This window comes from Ovis canadensis, chromosome 11 (genome assembly GCF_042477335.2).
Source record: "Ovis canadensis isolate MfBH-ARS-UI-01 breed Bighorn chromosome 11, ARS-UI_OviCan_v2, whole genome shotgun sequence".
Lineage (NCBI taxonomy): Eukaryota > Metazoa > Chordata > Mammalia > Artiodactyla > Bovidae > Ovis > Ovis canadensis.
The window spans coordinates 5,712,943-5,730,636 of NC_091255.1; positions in this window are offsets into that span (position 1 = coordinate 5,712,943).

A 17,694-nucleotide genomic window follows, 5' to 3' on the forward strand; every position below is an offset into this window, starting at 1 on the left:
CCTCTCGAGTGGAGACGGGTATGTCGGGGAACTTCTTGAGTTGCAGCAAGGGTGTGAAGGACCCTTTGGAAGTTCCAGTGGTTAGACGTGATTAGCCTCGAGAAGCCTCAGCGGAAATGGGCCTCATCTCGCCTGGAGGGCAAAACCTCCTGGATTTTCTCGAGTTGCGGCAGGTGCTCTCGACTTAGGACGGGGACCTCAGGGACCCGCTCTGGTGGCCTCAGGAAAGGCCAGTCCCCATGCGAGTTCCTCGGGGGCCTCTCGGGATTCCTCTCCCGTCGATGCCGGGGCCTAAGACCTTGTGTGGAGTCGGGGCCGGAACCTGAGGATTCCTCTCCAGTGCTGACATGGATCTTGGGGCACTTCTGGAGTCTCCCCAGGGGAGTCAGTCCTCGTCTCGAATGCGGGCATGCACTTGCGCTTTCCTCCAGAGCGGTAGCAGCAGTGTCACGCAGTCCGCCGCGTGGATCAAAGGATCTATGGTTTTCCCTCGAGTCTTTCCCAGGAGGCTTTCCCACGAGGCTTTCCCACAGGGCTGTCCCACGTGCACACGTGGTGGGAGTCGATCCTCGGCTTGAACGTCAAGGCAGTGCAGGGAAAACAGGTTCCTCTGGAATGGACTGACACATCTGGGGGACTCTTGGAATGGTGGCATGACCCTGGAGTTCCTCTCGCCTTTCCTGTGGAGAGCGCCTCCTCTTGAGATGTGTCGGGAACGCCGGGAATTCTTTCCCTACGAAACAGGGAAAGGATCCCTCATCTCGAGCTAGGAGGCGGAAACGGGGCTCCCCTGGATGTGTGCGGGACGCACGTGCTTCCTCTCGAGTGGAGACGGGTATGTCGGGGAACTTCTTGAGTTGCAGCAAGGGTGTGAAGGACCCTTTGGAAGTTCCAGTGGTTAGACGTGATTAGCCTCGAGAAGCCTCAGCGGAAATGGGCCTCATCTCGCCTGGAGGCAAAACCTCCTGGATTTTCTCGAGTTGCGGCAGGTGCTCTCGACTTACGACGGGGACCTCAGGGACCCGCTCTGGTGGCCTCAGGAAAGGCCAGTCCCCATGCGAGTTCCTCGGGGGCCTCTCGGGATTCCTCTCCCGTCGATGCCGGGGCCTAAGACCTTGTGTGGAGTCGGGGCCGGAACCTGAGGATTCCTCTCCAGTGCTGACATGGATCTTGGGGTACTTCTGGAGTCTCCCCAGGGGAGTCAGTCCTCGTCTCGAATGCGGGCATGCACTTGCGCTTTCCTCCAGAGCGGTAGCAGCAGTGTCACGCAGTCCGCCGCGTGGATCAATAGATCTATGGTTTTCCCTCGAGTCTTTCCCACGAGGCTTTCCCACGAGGCTTTCCCACAGGGCAGTCCCACGTGCACACGTGGTGGGAGTGGATCCTCGGCTTGAACGTCAAGGCAGTGCAGGGAAAACAGGTTCCTCTGGAATGGACTGACACATCTGGGGGACTCTTGGAATGGTGGCACGACCCTGGAGTTCCTCTCGCCTTTCCTGTGGAGAGCGCCTCCTCTTGAGATGCGACGGGAACGCTGGAAATTCTTTCCCTAAGAAACAGGGAAAGGATCCCTCATCTCGAGCTAGGAGGCGGAAACGGGGCTCCTCTGGATGTGTACGGGACGCACGTGCTTCCTCTCGAGTGGAGACGGGTATGTCGGGGAACTTCTTGAGTTGCAGCAAGGGTGTGAAGGACCCTTTGGAAGTTCCAGTGGTTAGACGTGATTAGCCTCGAGAAGCCTCAGCGGAAATGGGCCTCATCTCGCCTGGAGGGCAAAACCTCCTGGATTTTCTCGAGTTGCGGCAGGTGCTCTCGACTTACGACGGGGACCTCAGGGACCCGCTCTGGTGGCCTCAGGAAAGGCCAGTCCCCATGCGAGTTCCTCGAGGGCCTCTCGGGATTCCTCTCCCGTCGATGCCGGGGCCTAAGACCTTGTGTGGAGTCGGGCCGGAACCTGAGGATTCCTCTCCAGTGCTGACATGGATCTTGGGGTACTTCTGGAGTCTCCCCAGGGGAGTCAGTCCTCGTCTCGAATGCGGGCATGCACTTGCGCTTTCCTCCAGAGCGGTAGCAGCAGTGTCACGCAGTCCGCCGCGTGGATCAAAGGATCTATGGTTTTCCCTCGAGTCTTTCCCATGAGGCTTTCCCACGAGGCTTTCCCACAGGGCTGTCCCACGTGAACACGTGGTGGGAGTCGATCCTCGGTTTGAACGTCAAGTGCAGGGAAAACAGGTTCCTCTGGAATGGACTGACACATCTGGGGGACTCTTGGAATGGTGGCACGACCCTGGAGTTCCTCTCGCATTTCCTGTGGAGAGCGCCTCCTCTTGAGATGCGACGGGAACGCCGGGAATTCTTTCCCTACGAAACAGGGAAAGGATCCCTCATCTCGAGCTAGGAGGCGGAAACGGGTCTCCCCTGGATGTGTGCGGGACCCCACGTGCTTCCTCTCGAGTGGAGACGGGTATGTCGGGGAACTTCTTGAGTTGCAGCAATGGTGTGAAGGACCCTTTGGAAGTTCCAGTGGTTAGATGTGATTGGCCTCGAGAAGCCTCAGCGGGAATGGGCCTCATCTCGCCTGGAGGGCAAAACCTCCTGGATTTTCTCGAGTTGCGGCAGGTGCTCTCGACTTACGACGGGGACCTCAGGGACCCGGTCTGGTGGCCTCAGGAAAGGCCAGTCCCCATGCGAGTTCCTCGGGGGCCTCTCGGGATTCCTCTCCCGTCGATGCCGGGGCCTAAGACCTTGTGTGGAGTCTGGGCCGGAACCTGAGGATTCCTCTCCAGTGCTGACATGGATCTTGGGGTACTTCTGGAGTCTCCCCAGGGGAGTCAGTCCTCGTCTCGAATGCGGGCATGCACTTGCGCTTTCCTCCAGAGCGGTAGCAGCAGTGTCACGCAGTCCGCCGCGTGGATCAAAGGATCTATGGTTTTCCCTCGAGTCTTTCCCACGAGGCTTTCCCACGAGGCTTTCCCACAGGGCTGTCCCACGTGCACACGTGGTGGGAGTCGATCCTCGGCTTGAACGTCAAGGCAGTGCAGGGAAAACAGGTTCCTCTGGAATGGACTGACACATCTGGGGGACTCTTGGAATGGTGTCACGACCCTGGAGTTCCTCTCGCCTTTCCTGTGGAGAGCACCTCCTCTTGAGATGCGACAGGAACGCCGGGAATTCTTTCCCTACGAAACAGGGAAAGGATCCCTCATCTCAAGCTAGGAGGCGGAAACGGGGCTCCCCTGGATGTGTGCGGGACCCACGTGCTTCCTCTCGAGTGGAGACGGTATGTTGGGGAACTTCTTGCGTTGCAGCAAGTGTGTGAAGGACCCTTTGGAAGTTCCAGTGGTTAGACGTGATTAGCCTCGAGAAGCCTCAGCGGAAATGGGCCTCATCTCGCCTGGAGGGCAAAACCTCGTGGATTTTCTCGAGTTGCGGCAGGTGCTCTCGACTTACGACGGGGACCTCAGGGACCCGCTCTGGTGGCCTCAGGAAAGGCCAGTCCCCATGCGAGTTCCTCGGGGGCCTCTCGGGATTCCTCTCCCGTCGATGCCGGGGCCTAAGACCTTGTGTGGAGTCGGCGCCGGAACCTGAGGATTCCTCTCCAGTGCTGACATGGATCTTGGGGTACTTCTGAAGTCTCCCCAGGGGAGTCAGTCCTCGTCTCGAATGCGGGCATGCACTTGCGCTTTCCTCCAGAGCGGTAGCAGCAGTGTCACGCAGTCCGCCGCGTGGATCAAAGGATCTATGGTTTTCCCTCGAGTCTTTCCCACGAGGCTTTCCCACGAGGCTTTCCCACAGGGCTGTCCCACGTGCACACGTGGTGGGAGTCGATCCTCGGCTTGAACGTCAAGGCAGTGCAGGGAAAACAGGTTCCTCTGGAATGGACTGACACATCTGGGGGACTCTTTTAATGGTGGCACGACCCTGGAGTTCCTCTCGCCTTTCCTGTGGAGAGCGCCTCCTCTTGAGATGCGACGGGAACGCCGGGAATTCTTTCCCTACGAAACAGGGAAAGGATCCCTCATCTCGAGCTAGGAGGCGGAAACGGGTCTCCCCTGGATGTATGCGGGACCCCACGTGCTTCCTCTCGAGTGGAGACGGGTATGTCGGGGAACTTCTTGAGTTGCAGCAATGGTGTGAAGGACCCTTTGGAAGTTCCAGTGGTTAGATGTGATTGGCCTCGAGAAGCCTCAGCGGAAATGGGCCTCATATCACCTGGAGGGCAAAACCTCCTGGATTTTCTCGAGTTGCGGCAGGTGCTCTCGACTTACGACGGGGACCTCAGGGACCCGCTCTGGTGGCCTCAGGAAAGGCCAGTCCCCATGCGAGTTCCTCGGGGGCGTCTCGGGATTCCTCTCCCGTCGATGCCGGGGCCTAAGACCTTGTGTGGAGTCGGGGCCGGAACCTGAGGATTCCTCTCCAGTGCTGACATGGATCTTGGAGTACTTCTGGAGTCTCCCCAGGGGAGTCAGTCCTCGTCTCGAATGCGGGCATGCACTTGCGCTTTCCTCCAGAGCGGTAGCAGCAGTGTCACGCAGTCCGCCGCGTGGATCAAAGGATCTATGGTTTTCCCTCGAGTCTTTCCCACGAGGCTTTCCCACGAGGCTTTCCCACAGGGCTGTCCCACGTGCACACGTGGTGTGAGTCGATCCTCGGCTTGAACGTCAAGGCAGTGCAGGGAAAACAGGTTCCTCTTGAATGGACTGACACATCTGGGGGACTCTTGGAATGGTGTCTCGACCCTGAAGTTCCTCTCGCCTTTCCTGTGGAGAACGCCTCCTCTTGAGATGCGACTGGAACTCCGGGAATTCTTTCCCTACGAAAAAGGGAAGGATCCCTCATCTCGAGCTAGGAGGCGGAAACGGGGCTCCCCTGGATGTGTGCAGGACCCACGTTCTTCCTCTCGAGTGGAGACGGGTATGTCGGGGACCTTCTTGAGTTGCAGCAAGGGTGTGAAGGACCCTTTGGAAGTTCCAGTGGTTAGATGTGATTAGACTCGAGAAGCCTCAGCGGAAATGGGCCTCATCGCGCCTGGAGGGCAAAACCTCCTGGATTTTCTCGAGTTGCGGCAGGTGCTCTCGACTTACGACGGGGACCTCAGGGACCCGCTCTGGTGGCCTCAGGAAAGGCCAGTCCCCATGCGAGTTCCTCTGGGGATTCCTCTCCCGTCGATGCCGGGGCCTAAGACCTTGTGTGAAGTCGGGGCCGGAACCTGAGGATTCCTCTCCAGTGCTGACATGGATCTTGGGGTACTTCTGGAGTCTCCCCAGGGGAGTCAGTCCTCGTCTCGAATGCGGGCATGCACTTGCGCTTTCCTCCAGAGCGGTAGCAGCAGTGTCACGCAGTTCGCCGCGTGGATCAAAGGATCTATGGTTTTCCCTCGAGTCTTTCCCACGAGGCTTTCCCACGAGGCTTTCCCTCAGGGCTGTCCCACGTGCACACGTGGTGGGAGTCGATCCTCGGCTTGAACGTCAAGGCAGTTCAGGGAAAACAGGTTCCTCTGGAATGGACTGACACATCTGGGGGTCTCTTGGAATGGTGACACGACCCTGGAGTTCCTCTCGCCTTTCCTGTGGAGAGCGCCTCCTCTTGAGATGCGACGGGAACGCCGGGAATTCTTTCCCTACGAAACAGGGAAAGGATCCCTCATCTCGAGCTAGGAGGCGGAAACGGGGCTCCCCTGGATGTGTGCGGGACCCACGTTCTTCCTCTCGAGTGGAGACGGGTATGTCGGGGAACTTCTTGAGTTGCAGCATGGGTGTGAAGGACCCTTTGGAAGTTCCAGTGGTTAGACGTGATGGGCCTCGAGAAGCCTCAGCGGAAATGGGCCTCATCTCGCCTGGAGGGCAAAACCTCCTGGATTTTCTCGAGTTGCGGCAGGTGCTCTCGACTTACGACGGGGACCTCAGGGACCCGGTCTGGTGGCCTCAGGAAAGGCCAGTCCCCATGCGAGTTCCTCGGGGGCCTCTCGGGATTCCTCTCCCGTCGATGCCGGGGCCTAAGACCTTGTGTGGAGTCTGGGCCGGAACCTGAGGATTCCTCTCCAGTGCTGACATGGATCTTGGGGTACTTCTGGAGTCTCCCCAGGGGAGTCAGTCCTCGTCTCGAATGCGGGCATGCACTTGCGCTTTCCTCCAGAGCGGTAGCAGCAGTGTCACGCAGTCCGCCGCGTGGATCAAAGGATCTATGGTTTTCCCTCGAGTCTTTCCCACGAGGCTTTCCCACGAGGCTTTCCCACAGGGCTGTCCCACGTGCACACGTGGTGGGAGTCGATCCTCGGCTTGAACGTCAAGGCAGTGCAGGGAAAACAGGTTCCTCTGGAATGGACTGACACATCTGGGGGACTCTTGGAATGGTGGCACGACCCTTCAGTTCCTCTCGCCTTTCCTGTGGAGAGCACCTCCTCTTGAGATGCGACAGGAACGCCGGGAATTCTTTCCCTACGAAACAGGGAAAGGATCCCTCATCTCAAGCTAGGAGGCGGAAACGGGGCTCCCCTGGATGTGTGCGGGACCCACGTGCTTCCTCTCGAGTGGAGACGGTATGTTGGGGAACTTCTTGCGTTGCAGCAAGTGTGTGAAGGACCCTTTGGAAGTTCCAGTGGTTAGACGTGATTAGCCTCGAGAAGCCTCAGCGGAAATGGGCCTCATCTCGCCTGGAGGGCAAAACCTCGTGGATTTTCTCGAGTTGCGGCAGGTGCTCTCGACTTACGACGGGGACCTCAGGGACCCGCTCTGGTGGCCTCAGGAAAGGCCAGTCCCCATGCGAGTTCCTCGGGGGCCTCTCGGGATTCCTCTCCCGTCGATGCCGGGGCCTAAGACCTTGTGTGGAGTCGGCGCCGGAACCTGAGGATTCCTCTCCAGTGCTGACATGGATCTTGGGGTACTTCTGGAGTCTCCCCAGGGGAGTCAGTCCTCGTCTCGAATGCGGGCATGCACTTGCGCTTTCTTCCAGAGCGGTAGCAGCAGTGTCACGCAGTCCGCCGCGTGGATCAAAGGATCTATGGTTTTCCCTCGAGTCTTTCCCACGAGGCTTTCCCACGAGGCTTTCCCACAGGGCTGTCCCACGTGCACACGTGGTGGGAGTCGATCCTCGGCTTGAACGTCAAGGCAGTGCAGGGAAAACAGGTTCCTCTGGAATGGACTGACACATCTGGGGGACTCTTTTAATGGTGGCACGACCCTGGAGTTCCTCTCGCCTTTCCTGTGGAGAGCGCCTCCTCTTGAGATGCGACGGGAACGCCGGGAATTCTTTCCCTACGAAACAGGGAAAGGATCCCTCATCTCGAGCTAGGAGGCGGAAACGGGTCTCCCCTGGATGTATGCGGGACCCCACGTGCTTCCTCTCGAGTGGAGACGGGTATGTCGGGGAACTTCTTGAGTTGCAGCAATGGTGTGAAGGACCCTTTGGAAGTTCCAGTGGTTAGATGTGATTGGCCTCGAGAAGCCTCAGCGGAAATGGGCCTCATATCACCTGGAGGGCAAAACCTCCTGGATTTTCTCGAGTTGCGGCAGGTGCTCTCGACTTACGACGGGGACCTCAGGGACCCGCTCTGGTGGCCTCAGGAAAGGCCAGTCCCCATGCGAGTTCCTCGGGGGCGTCTCGGGATTCCTCTCCCGTCGATGCCGGGGCCTAAGACCTTGTGTGGAGTCGGGGCCGGAACCTGAGGATTCCTCTCCAGTGCTGACATGGATCTTGGAGTACTTCTGGAGTCTCCCCAGGGGAGTCAGTCCTCGTCTCGAATGCGGGCATGCACTTGCGCTTTCCTCCAGAGCGGTAGCAGCAGTGTCACGCAGTCCGCCGCGTGGATCAAAGGATCTATGGTTTTCCCTCGAGTCTTTCCCACGAGGCTTTCCCACGAGGCTTTCCCACAGGGCTGTCCCACGTGCACACGTGGTGGGAGTCGATCCTCGGCTTGAACGTCAAGGCAGTGCAGGGAAAACAGGTTCCTCTTGAATGGACTGACACATCTGGGGGACTCTTGGAATGGTGTCTCGACCCTGAAATTCCTCTCGCCTTTCCTGTGGAGAACGCCTCCTCTTGAGATGCGACTGGAACTCCGGGAATTCTTTCCCTACGAAAAAGGGAAGGATCCCTCATCTCGAGCTAGGAGGCGGAAACGGGGCTCCCCTGGATGTGTGCAGGACCCACGTTCTTCCTCTCGAGTGGAGACGGGTATGTCGGGGACCTTCTTGAGTTGCAGCAAGGGTGTGAAGGACCCTTTGGAAGTTCCAGTGGTTAGATGTGATTAGACTCGAGAAGCCTCAGCGGAAATGGGCCTCATCGCGCCTGGAGGGCAAAACCTCCTGGATTTTCTCGAGTTGCGGCAGGTGCTCTCGACTTACGACGGGGACCTCAGGGACCCGCTCTGGTGGCCTCAGGAAAGGCCAGTCCCCATGCGAGTTCCTCTGGGGATTCCTCTCCCGTCGATGCCGGGGCCTAAGACCTTGTGTGAAGTCGGGGCCGGAACCTGAGGATTCCTCTCCAGTGCTGACATGGATCTTGGGGTACTTCTGGAGTCTCCCCAGGGGAGTCAGTCCTCGTCTCGAATGCGGGCATGCACTTGCGCTTTCCTCCAGAGCGGTAGCAGCAGTGTCACGCAATTCGCCGCGTGGATCAAAGGATCTATGGTTTTCCCTCGAGTCTTTCCCACGAGGCTTTCCCACGAGGCTTTCCCTCAGGGCTGTCCCACGTGCACACGTGGTGGGAGTCGATCCTCGGCTTGAACGTCAAGGCAGTTCAGGGAAAACAGGTTCCTCTGGAATGGACTGACACATCTGGGGGTCTCTTGGAATGGTGACACGACCCTGGAGTTCCTCTCGCCTTTCCTGTGGAGAGCGCCTCCTCTTGAGATGCGACGGGAACGCCGGGAATTCTTTCCCTACGAAACAGGGAAAGGATCCCTCATCTCGAGCTAGGAGGCGGAAACGGGGCTCCCCTGGATGTGTGCGGGACCCACGTTCTTCCTCTCGAGTGGAGACGGGTATGTCGGGGAACTTCTTGAGTTGCAGCATGGGTGTGAAGGACCCTTTGGAAGTTCCAGTGGTTAGACGTGATGGGCCTCGAGAAGCCTCAGCGGAAATGGGCCTCATCTCGCCTGGAGGGCAAAACCTCCTGGATTTTCTCGAGTTGCGGCAGGTGCTCTCGACTTACGACGGGGACCTCAGGGACCCGCTCTGGTGGCCTCAGGAAAGGCCAGTCCCCATGCGAGTTCCTCGGGGGCCTCTGGGGTTTCCTCTCCCGTCGATGCCGGGGCCTAAGTCCTTGTGTGGAGTTGGGGTCGGAACGTGAGGATTCCTCTCCAGTGCTGACATGGATCTTGGGGTACTTCTGGAGTCTCCCCAGGGGAGTCAGTCTTCGTCTCGAATGCGGGCATGCACTTGCGCTTTCCTCCAGAGCAGTAGCAGCAGTGTCACGCAGTCCGCCGCGTGGATCAAAGGATCTATGGTTTTCCCTCGAGTCTTTCCCATGAGGCTTTCCCACGAGGCTTTCCCACAGGGCTGTCCCACGTGCACACGTGGTGGGAGTCGATCCTCGGTTTGCACGTCAAGGCAGTGCAGGGAAAACAGGTTCCTCTGGAATGGACTGACACATCTGGGGGACTCTTGGAATGGTGTCACGACCCTGGAGTTCCTCTCGCCTTTCCTGTGGAGAGCGCCTCCTCTTGAGATGCGACTGGAACGCCGGGAATTCTTTCCCTACGAAAAAGGGAAGGATCACTCATCTCGAGCTAGGAGGCGGAAACGGGGCTCCCCTGGATGTGTGAGGGACCCCACGTGCTTCCTCTCGAGTGGAGACGGGTATGTCGGGAAACTTCTTGAGTTGCAGCAATGGTGTGAAGGACCCTTTGGAAGTTCCAGTGGTTAGATGTGATTGGCCTCGAGAAGCCTCAGCAGAAATGGGCCTCATCTCGCCTGGAGGGCAAAACCTCCTGGATTTTCTCGAGTTGCGGCAGGTGCTCTCGACTTACGACGGGGACCTCAGGGACCCGCTCTGGTGGCCTCAGGAAAGGCCAGTCCCCATGCGAGTTCCTCGGGGGCCTCTGGGGATTCCTCTCCCGTCGATGCCGGGGCCTAAGTCCTTGTGTGGAGTCGGTGTCGGAACCTGAGGATTCCTCTCCAGTGCTGACATGGATCTTGGGGTACTTCTGGAGTCTCCCCAGGGGAGTCAGTCTTCGTCTCGAATGCGGGCATGCACTTGCGCTTTCCTCCAGAGCGGTAGCAGCAGTGTCACGCAGTCCGCCGCGTGGATCAAAGGATCTATGTTTTTCCCTCGAGTCTTTTCCACGAGGCTTTCCCACGAGGCTTTCCCACAGGGTTGTCCCACGTGCACACGTGCTGGGAGTCGATCCTTGGCTTGAACGTCAAGGCAGTGCAGGGAAAACAGGTTCCTCAGGAATGGACTGACACATCTGGGGGACTCTTGGAATGGTGGCACGACCCTGGAGTTCCTCTCGCCTTTCCTGTGGAGAGCGCCTCCTCTTGAGATGCGACGGGAACGCCGGGAATTCTTTCCCTACGAAACAGGGAAAGGATCCCTCATCTCGAGCTAGGAGGCGGAAACGGGGCTCCCCTGGATGTGTGCGGGACACCACGTGCTTCCTCTCGAGTGGAGACGGGTATGTCGGGGAACTTCTTGAGTTGCATCAAGGGTGTGAAGGACCCTTTGGAAGTTCCAGTGGTTAGACGTGATTAGCCTCGAGAAGCCTCAGCGGAAATGGGCCTCATCTCACCTGGAGGGCAAAACCTCCTGGATTTTCTGGAGTTGCGGCAGGTGCTCTCGACTTAGGACGGGGACCTCAGGGACCCGCTCTGGTGGCCTCAGGAAAGGCCAGTCCCCATGCGAGTTCCTCGGGGGCGTCACGGGATTCCTCTCCCGTCGATGCCGGGGCCTAAGACCTTGTGTGGAGTCGGGGCCGGAACCTGAGGATTCCTCTCCAGTGCTGACATGGATCTTGGGGTACGTCTGGAGTCTCCCCAGGGGAGTCAGTCCTCGTCTCGAATGCGGGCATGCACTTGCGCTTTCCTCCAGAGCAGTAGCAGCAGTGTCACGCAGTCCGCCGCGTGGATCAAAGGATCTATGGTTTTCCCTCGAGTCTTTCACACGAGGCTTTCCCACGAGGCTTTCCCACAGGTCTGTCCCACGTGCACACGTGGTGGGAGTCGATCCTCGGCTTGCACGTCAAGGCAGTGCAGGGAAAACAGGTTCCTCTGGAATGGACTGACACATCTGGGGGACTCTTGGAATGGTGGCACGACCCTGGAGTTCCTCTCGCCTTTCCTGTGGAGAGCGCCTCCTCTTGAGATGCGACGGGAACGCCGGGAATTCTTTCCCTACGAAACAGGGAAAGGATCCCTCATCTCGAGCTAGGAGTCGGAAACGGAGCTCCCCTGTATGTGGGCGGGACACCACGTGCTTCCTCTCGACTGGAGACGGGTATGTCGGGGAACTTCTTGAGTTGCAGCAAGGGTGTGAAGGACCCTTTGGAAGTTCCAGTGGTTAGACGTGATTAGCCTCGAGAAGCCTCAGCGGAAATGGGCCTCATCTCGCCTGGAGGGCAAAACCTCCTGGATTTTCTCGAGTTGCGGCAGGTGCTCTCGACTTACGACGGGGACCTCAGGGACCCGCTCTGGTGGCCTCAGGAAAGGCCAGTCCCCATGCGAGTTCCTCGGGGGCGTCTCGGGATTCCTCTCCCGTCGATGCCGGGGCCTAAGACCTTGTGTGGAGTCGGGGCCGGAACCTGAGGATTCCTCTCCAGTGCTGACATGGATCTTGGGGTACTTCTGGAGTCTCCCCAGGGGAGTCAGTCCTCGTCTCGAATGCGGGCATGCACTTGCGCTTTCCTCCAGAGCGGTAGCAGCAGTGTCACGCATTCCGCCGCGTGGATCAAAGGATCTATGGTTTTCCCTCGAGTCTTTCCCTCGAAGCTTTCCCACGAGGTTTCCCACAGGGCTGTCCCACGTGCACACGTGGTGGGAATCGATCCTCGGCTTGAACGTCAAGGCAGTTCAGGGAAAACAGGTTCCTCTGGAATGGACTGACACATCTGGGGGTCTCTTGGAATGGTGGCACGACCCTGGAGTTCCTCTCGCCTTTCCTGTGGAGAGCGCCTCCTCTTGAGATGCGACGGGAACGCCGGGAATTCTTTCCCTACGAAACAGGGAAAGGATCCCTCATCTCGAGCTAGGAGGCGGAAACGGGGCTCCCCTGGATGTGTGCGGGACCCACGTTCTTCCTCTCGAGTGGAGACGGGTATGTCGGGGAACTTCTTGAGTTGCAGCATGGGTGTGAAAGACCCTTTGGAAGTTCCAGTGGTTAGACGTGATTAGCCTCGAGAAGCCTCAGCAGAAATGGGCCTCATCTCGCCTGGAGGGCAAAACCTCCTGGATTTTCTCGAGTTGCGGCAGGTGCTCTCGACTTACGACGGGGACCTCAGGGACCCGCTCTGGTGGCCTCAGGAAAGGCCAGTCCCCATGCGAGTTCCTCGGGGGTCTCTGGGGTTTCCTCTCCCGTCGATGCCGGGGCCTAAGTCCTTGTGTGGAGTCGGGGTCGGAACGTGAGGATTCCTCTCCAGTGCTGACATGGATCTTGGGGTACTTCTGGAGTCTCCCCAGGGGAGTCAGTCTTCGTCTGGAATGCGGGCATGCACTTGCGCTTTCCTCCAGAGCGGTTGCAGCAGTGTCACGCAGTCCGCCGCGTGGATCAAAGGATCTATGGTTTTCCCTCGAGTCTTTCCCACGAGGCTTTCCCACGAGGCTTTCCCACAGGGCTGTCCCACGTGCACACGTGGTGGGAGTCGATCCTCGGCTTGCACGTCAAGGCAGTGCAGGGAAAACAGGTTCCTCTGGAATGGACTGACACAACTGGGGGACTCTTGGAATGGTGGCACGACCCTTCAGTTCCTCTCGCCTTTCCTATGGAGAGCGCCTCCTCTTGAGATGCGACAGGAACGCCGGGAATTCTTTCCCTACGAAACAGGGAAAGGATCCCTCATCTCGAGCTAGGAGGTGGAAACGGGGCTCCCCTGGATGTGTGCGGGACCCACGTGCATCCTCTCGAGTGGAGACGGGCAGGTCGGGGAACTTCTTGAGTTGCAGCAAGGGTGTGAAGGACCCTTTGGAAGTTCCAGTGGTTAGACGTGATTAGCCTCGAGAAGCCTCAGCGGAAATGGGCCTCATCTCGCCTGGAGGGCAAAACCTCCTGGATTTTCTCGAGTTGCGGCAGGTGCTCTCGACTTAGGACGGGGACCTCAGGGACCCGCTCTGTTGGCCTCAGGAAAGGCCAGTCCCCATGCGAGTTCCTCGGGGGACTCTGGGGATTCCTCTCCCGTAGATGCCGGGGCCTAAGACCTTGTGTGGAGTCGGGGCCGGAACCTGAGGATTCCTCTCCAGTGCTGACATGGATCTTGGGGTACTTCTGGAGTCTCCCCAGGGGAGTCAGTCTTCGTCTCGAATGCGGGCATGCACTTGCGCTTTCCTCCAGAGCGGTAGCAGCAGTGTCACGCAGTCCGCCTCGTGGATCAAAGGATCTATGGTTTTCCCTCGAGTCTTTCCCACGAGGCTTTCCCACGAGGCTTTCCCACAGGGCTGTCCCACGTGCACACGTGGTGGGAGTCGATCCTCGGCTTGAACGTCAAGGCAGTGCAGGGAAAACAGGTTCCTCTGGAATGGACTGACACATCTGGGGGACTCTTGGAATGGTGGCACGACCCTGGAGTTCCTCTCGCCTTTCCTGTGGAGAGCGCCTCCTCTTGAGATGCGACGGGAACGCCGGGAATTCTTTCCCTACGAAACAGGGAAAGGATCCCTCATCTCGAGCTAGGAGGCGGAAACGGGGCTCCCCTGGATGTGTGCGGGACCCACGTGCTTCCTAACGAGTGGAGACGGGTACGTCGGGGAACTTCTTGAGTTGCAGCAAGGGTGTGAAGGACCCTTTGGAAGTTCCAGTGGTTAGATGTGATTAGCCTCGAGAAGCCTCAGCGGAAATGGGCCTCATCTCGCCTGGAGGCCAAAACCTCCTGGATTTTCTCGAGTTGCGGCAGGTGCTCTCGACTTACGACGGGGAGCTCAGGGACCCGATCTGGTGGCCTCAGGAAAGGCCAGTCCCCATGCGAGTTCCTCGGGGGCCTCTCGGGATTCCTCTCCCGTCGATGCCGGGGCCTAAGACCTTGTGTGGAGTCGGGGCCGGAACCTGAGGATTCCTCTCCACTGCTGACATGGACCTTGGGGTACTTCTGGAGTCTCCCCAGGGGAGTCAGTCCTCGTCTTGAATGCGGGCATGCACTTGCGCTTTCCTCCAGAGTGGTAGCAGCAGTGTCACGCAGTCCGCCGCGTGGATCAAAGGATCTATGGTTTTCCCTCGAGTCTTTCCCACGAGGCTTTCCCACGAGGCTTTCCCACAGGGCTGTCCCACGTGCACACGGGGTGGGAGTCGATCCTCGGCTTGAACGTCAAGGCAGTGCAGGGAAAAAAGGTTCCTCTTGAATGGACTGACACATCTGGGGGACTCTTGGAATGGTGTCTCCACCCTGGAGTTCCTCTCGCCTTTCCTGTGGAGAACGCCTCCTCTTGAGATGCGACTGGAACGCCGGGAATTCTTTCCCTACGAAAAAGGGAGGGATCCATCATCTGGAGCTATGAGGCGGAAACGGGGCTCCCCTGGATGTGTGCGGGACCCACGTTCTTCCTCTCGAGTGGAGACGGGTATGTCGGGGAACTTCTTGAGTTGCAGCAAGGGTGTGAAGGACCCTTTGGAAGTTCCAGTGGTTAGATGTGATTGGCCTCGAGAAGCCTCAGCGGAAATGGGCCTCATCTCGCCTGGAGGGCAAAACCTCCTGGATTTTGTCGAGTTGCGGCAGGTGCTCTCGACTTACGACGGGGACCTCAGGGACCCGCTCTGGTGGCCTCAGGAAAGGCCAGTCCCCATGCGAGTTCCTCTGGGGATTCCTCTCCCGTCGATGCCGGGGCCTAAGACCTTGTGTGAAGTCGGGGCCGGAACCTGAGGATTCCTCTCCAGTGCTGACATGGATCTTGGGGTACTTCTGGAGTCTCCCCAGGGGAGTCAGTCCTCGTCTCGAATGCGGGCATGCACTTGCGCTTTCCTCCAGAGCGGTAGCAGCAGTGTCACGCAGTCCGCCGCGTGGATCAAAGGATCTATGGTTTTCCCTCGAGTCTTTCCCACGAGGCTTTCCAACGAGGCTTTCCCTCAGGGCTGTCCCACGTGCACACGTGGTGGGAGTCGATCCTCGGCTTGAACGTCAAGGCAGTGCAGGGAAAACAGGTTCCTCTGGAATGGACTGACACATCTGGGGGTCTCTTGGAATGGTGGCACGACCCTGGAGTTCCTCTCCCCTTCCTGTGGAGAGCGCCTCCTCTTGAGATGCGACGGGAACGCCGGGAATTCTTTCCCTACGAAACAGGGAAAGGATCCCTCATCTCGAGCTAGGAGGCGGAAACGGGGCTCCCCTGGATGTGTGAGGGACCCCACGTGCTTCCTCTCGAGTGGAGACGGGTATGTCGGGGAAGTTCTTGAGTTGCAGCAAGGGTGTGAAGGACCCTTTGGAAGTTCCAGTGGTTAGATGTGATTGGCCTCGAGAAGCCTCAGCGGAAATGGGCCTCATCTCGCCTGGAGGGCAAAACCTCCTGGATTTATTCGAGTTGCGGCAGGTGCTCTCGACTTACGACGGGGACCTCAGGGACCCGCTCTGGTGGCCCCAGGAAAGGCCAGTCCCCATGCGAGTTCCTCGGGGGCCTCTCGGGATTCCTCTCCCGTCGATGCCGGGGCCTAAGACCTTGTGTGGAGTCGGGGCCGGAACCTGAGGATTCCTCTCCAGTGCTGACATGGATCTTGGGGTATTTCTGGAGTCTCCCCAAGGGAGTCAGTCCTCGTCTCGAATGCGGGCATGCACTTGCGCTTTCCTCCAGAGCGGTTGCAGCAGTGTCACGCAGTCCGCCGCGTGGATCAAAGGATCTATGGTTTTCCCTCGAGTCTTTCCACGAGGCATTCCCACGAGGCTTTCCCACAGGGCTGTCCCACGTGCACACGTGGTGGGAGTCGATCCTCGGCTTGAACATCAAGGCAGTGCAGGGAAAACAGGTTCCTCTGGAATGGACTGACACATCTGGGGAACTCTTGGTATGGTGGCATGACCCTGGACTTCCTCTCGCCTTTCCTGTGGAGAGCGCCTCCTCTTGAGATGCGACGGGAACGCCGGGAATTCTTTCCCTACGAAACAGGGAAAGGATCCCTCATCTCGAGCTAGGAGGCGGAAACGGGGCTCCCCTGGATGTTTGCGGGACACCACGTGCTTCCTCTCGAGTGCAGACGGGTATGTCGGGGAACTTCTTGAGTTGCAGCAAGGGTGTGAAGGACCCTTTGGAAGTTCCAGTGGTTAGATGTGATTGGCCTCGAGAAGCCTCAGCGGAAATGGGCCTCATCTCGCCTGGAGGGCAAAACCTCCTGGATTTTCTCGAGTTGCGGCAGGTGCTCTCGACTTACGACGGGGACCTCAGGGACCCGCTCTGGTGGCCTCAGGAAAGGCCAGTCCCCATGCGAGTTCCTCGGGGGCCTCTCGGGATTCCTCTCCCGTCGATGCCGGGGCCTAAGACCTTGTGTGGAGTCGGGGCCGGAACCTGAGGATTCCTCTCCACTGCTGACATGGATCTTGGGGTACTTCTGGAGTCTCCCCAGGGGAGTCAGTCCTCGTCTCGAATGCGGGAATGCACTTGCGCTTTCCACCAGAGCGGCAGCAGCAGTGTCACGCATTCCGCCGCATGGATCAAAGGATCTTTGGTTTTCCCTCGAGTCTTTCCCACGAAGCTTTCCCACGAGGCTTTCCCACAGGGCTGTCCCACGTGCACACGTGGTGGGAGTCGATCCTCGGCTTGAACATAAAGGCAGTTCAGGGAAAACAGGTTCCTCTGGAATGGACTGACACATCTGGGGGTCTCTTGGAATGGTGGCACGACCCTGGAGTTCCTCTCGCCTTTCCTGTGGAGAGCGCCTCCTCTTGAGATGCGACGGGAACGCCGGGAATTCTTTCCCTACGAAACAGGGAAAGGATCCCTCATCTCGAGCAGGAGGCGGAAACGGGGCTCCCCTGGATGTGTGCGGGACCCACGTTCTTCCTCTCGAGTGGAGACGGGTATGTCGGGGAACTTCTTGAGTTGCAGCATGGGTGTGAAGGACCCTTTGGAAGTTCCAGTGGTTAGACGTGATTAGCCTCGAGAAGCCTCAGCAGAAATGGGCCTCATCTCGCCTGGAGGGCAAAACCTCCTGGATTTTCTCGAGTTGCGGCAGGTGCTCTCGACTTACGACGGGGACCTCAGGGACCCGCTCTGGTGGCCTCAGGAAAGGCCAGTCCCCATGCGAGTTCCTCGGGGGCCTCTGGGGTTTCCTCTCCCGTCGATGCCTGGGCCTAATCCTTGTGTGGAGTCGGGGTCGGAACGTGAGGATTCCTCTCCAGTGCTGACATGGATCTTGGGGTACTTCTGGAGTCTCCCGAGGGGAGTCAGTCTTCGTCTCGAATGCGGGCATGCACTTGCGCTTTCCTCCAGAGCGGTAGCAGCAGTGTCACGCAGTCCACCGCGTGGATCAAAGGATCTTTGGTTTTCCCTCGAGTCTTTTCCACGAGGCTTTCCCACGAGGCTTTCCCACAGGGCTGTCCCACGTGCACACGTGGTGGGGTCGATCCTGGGA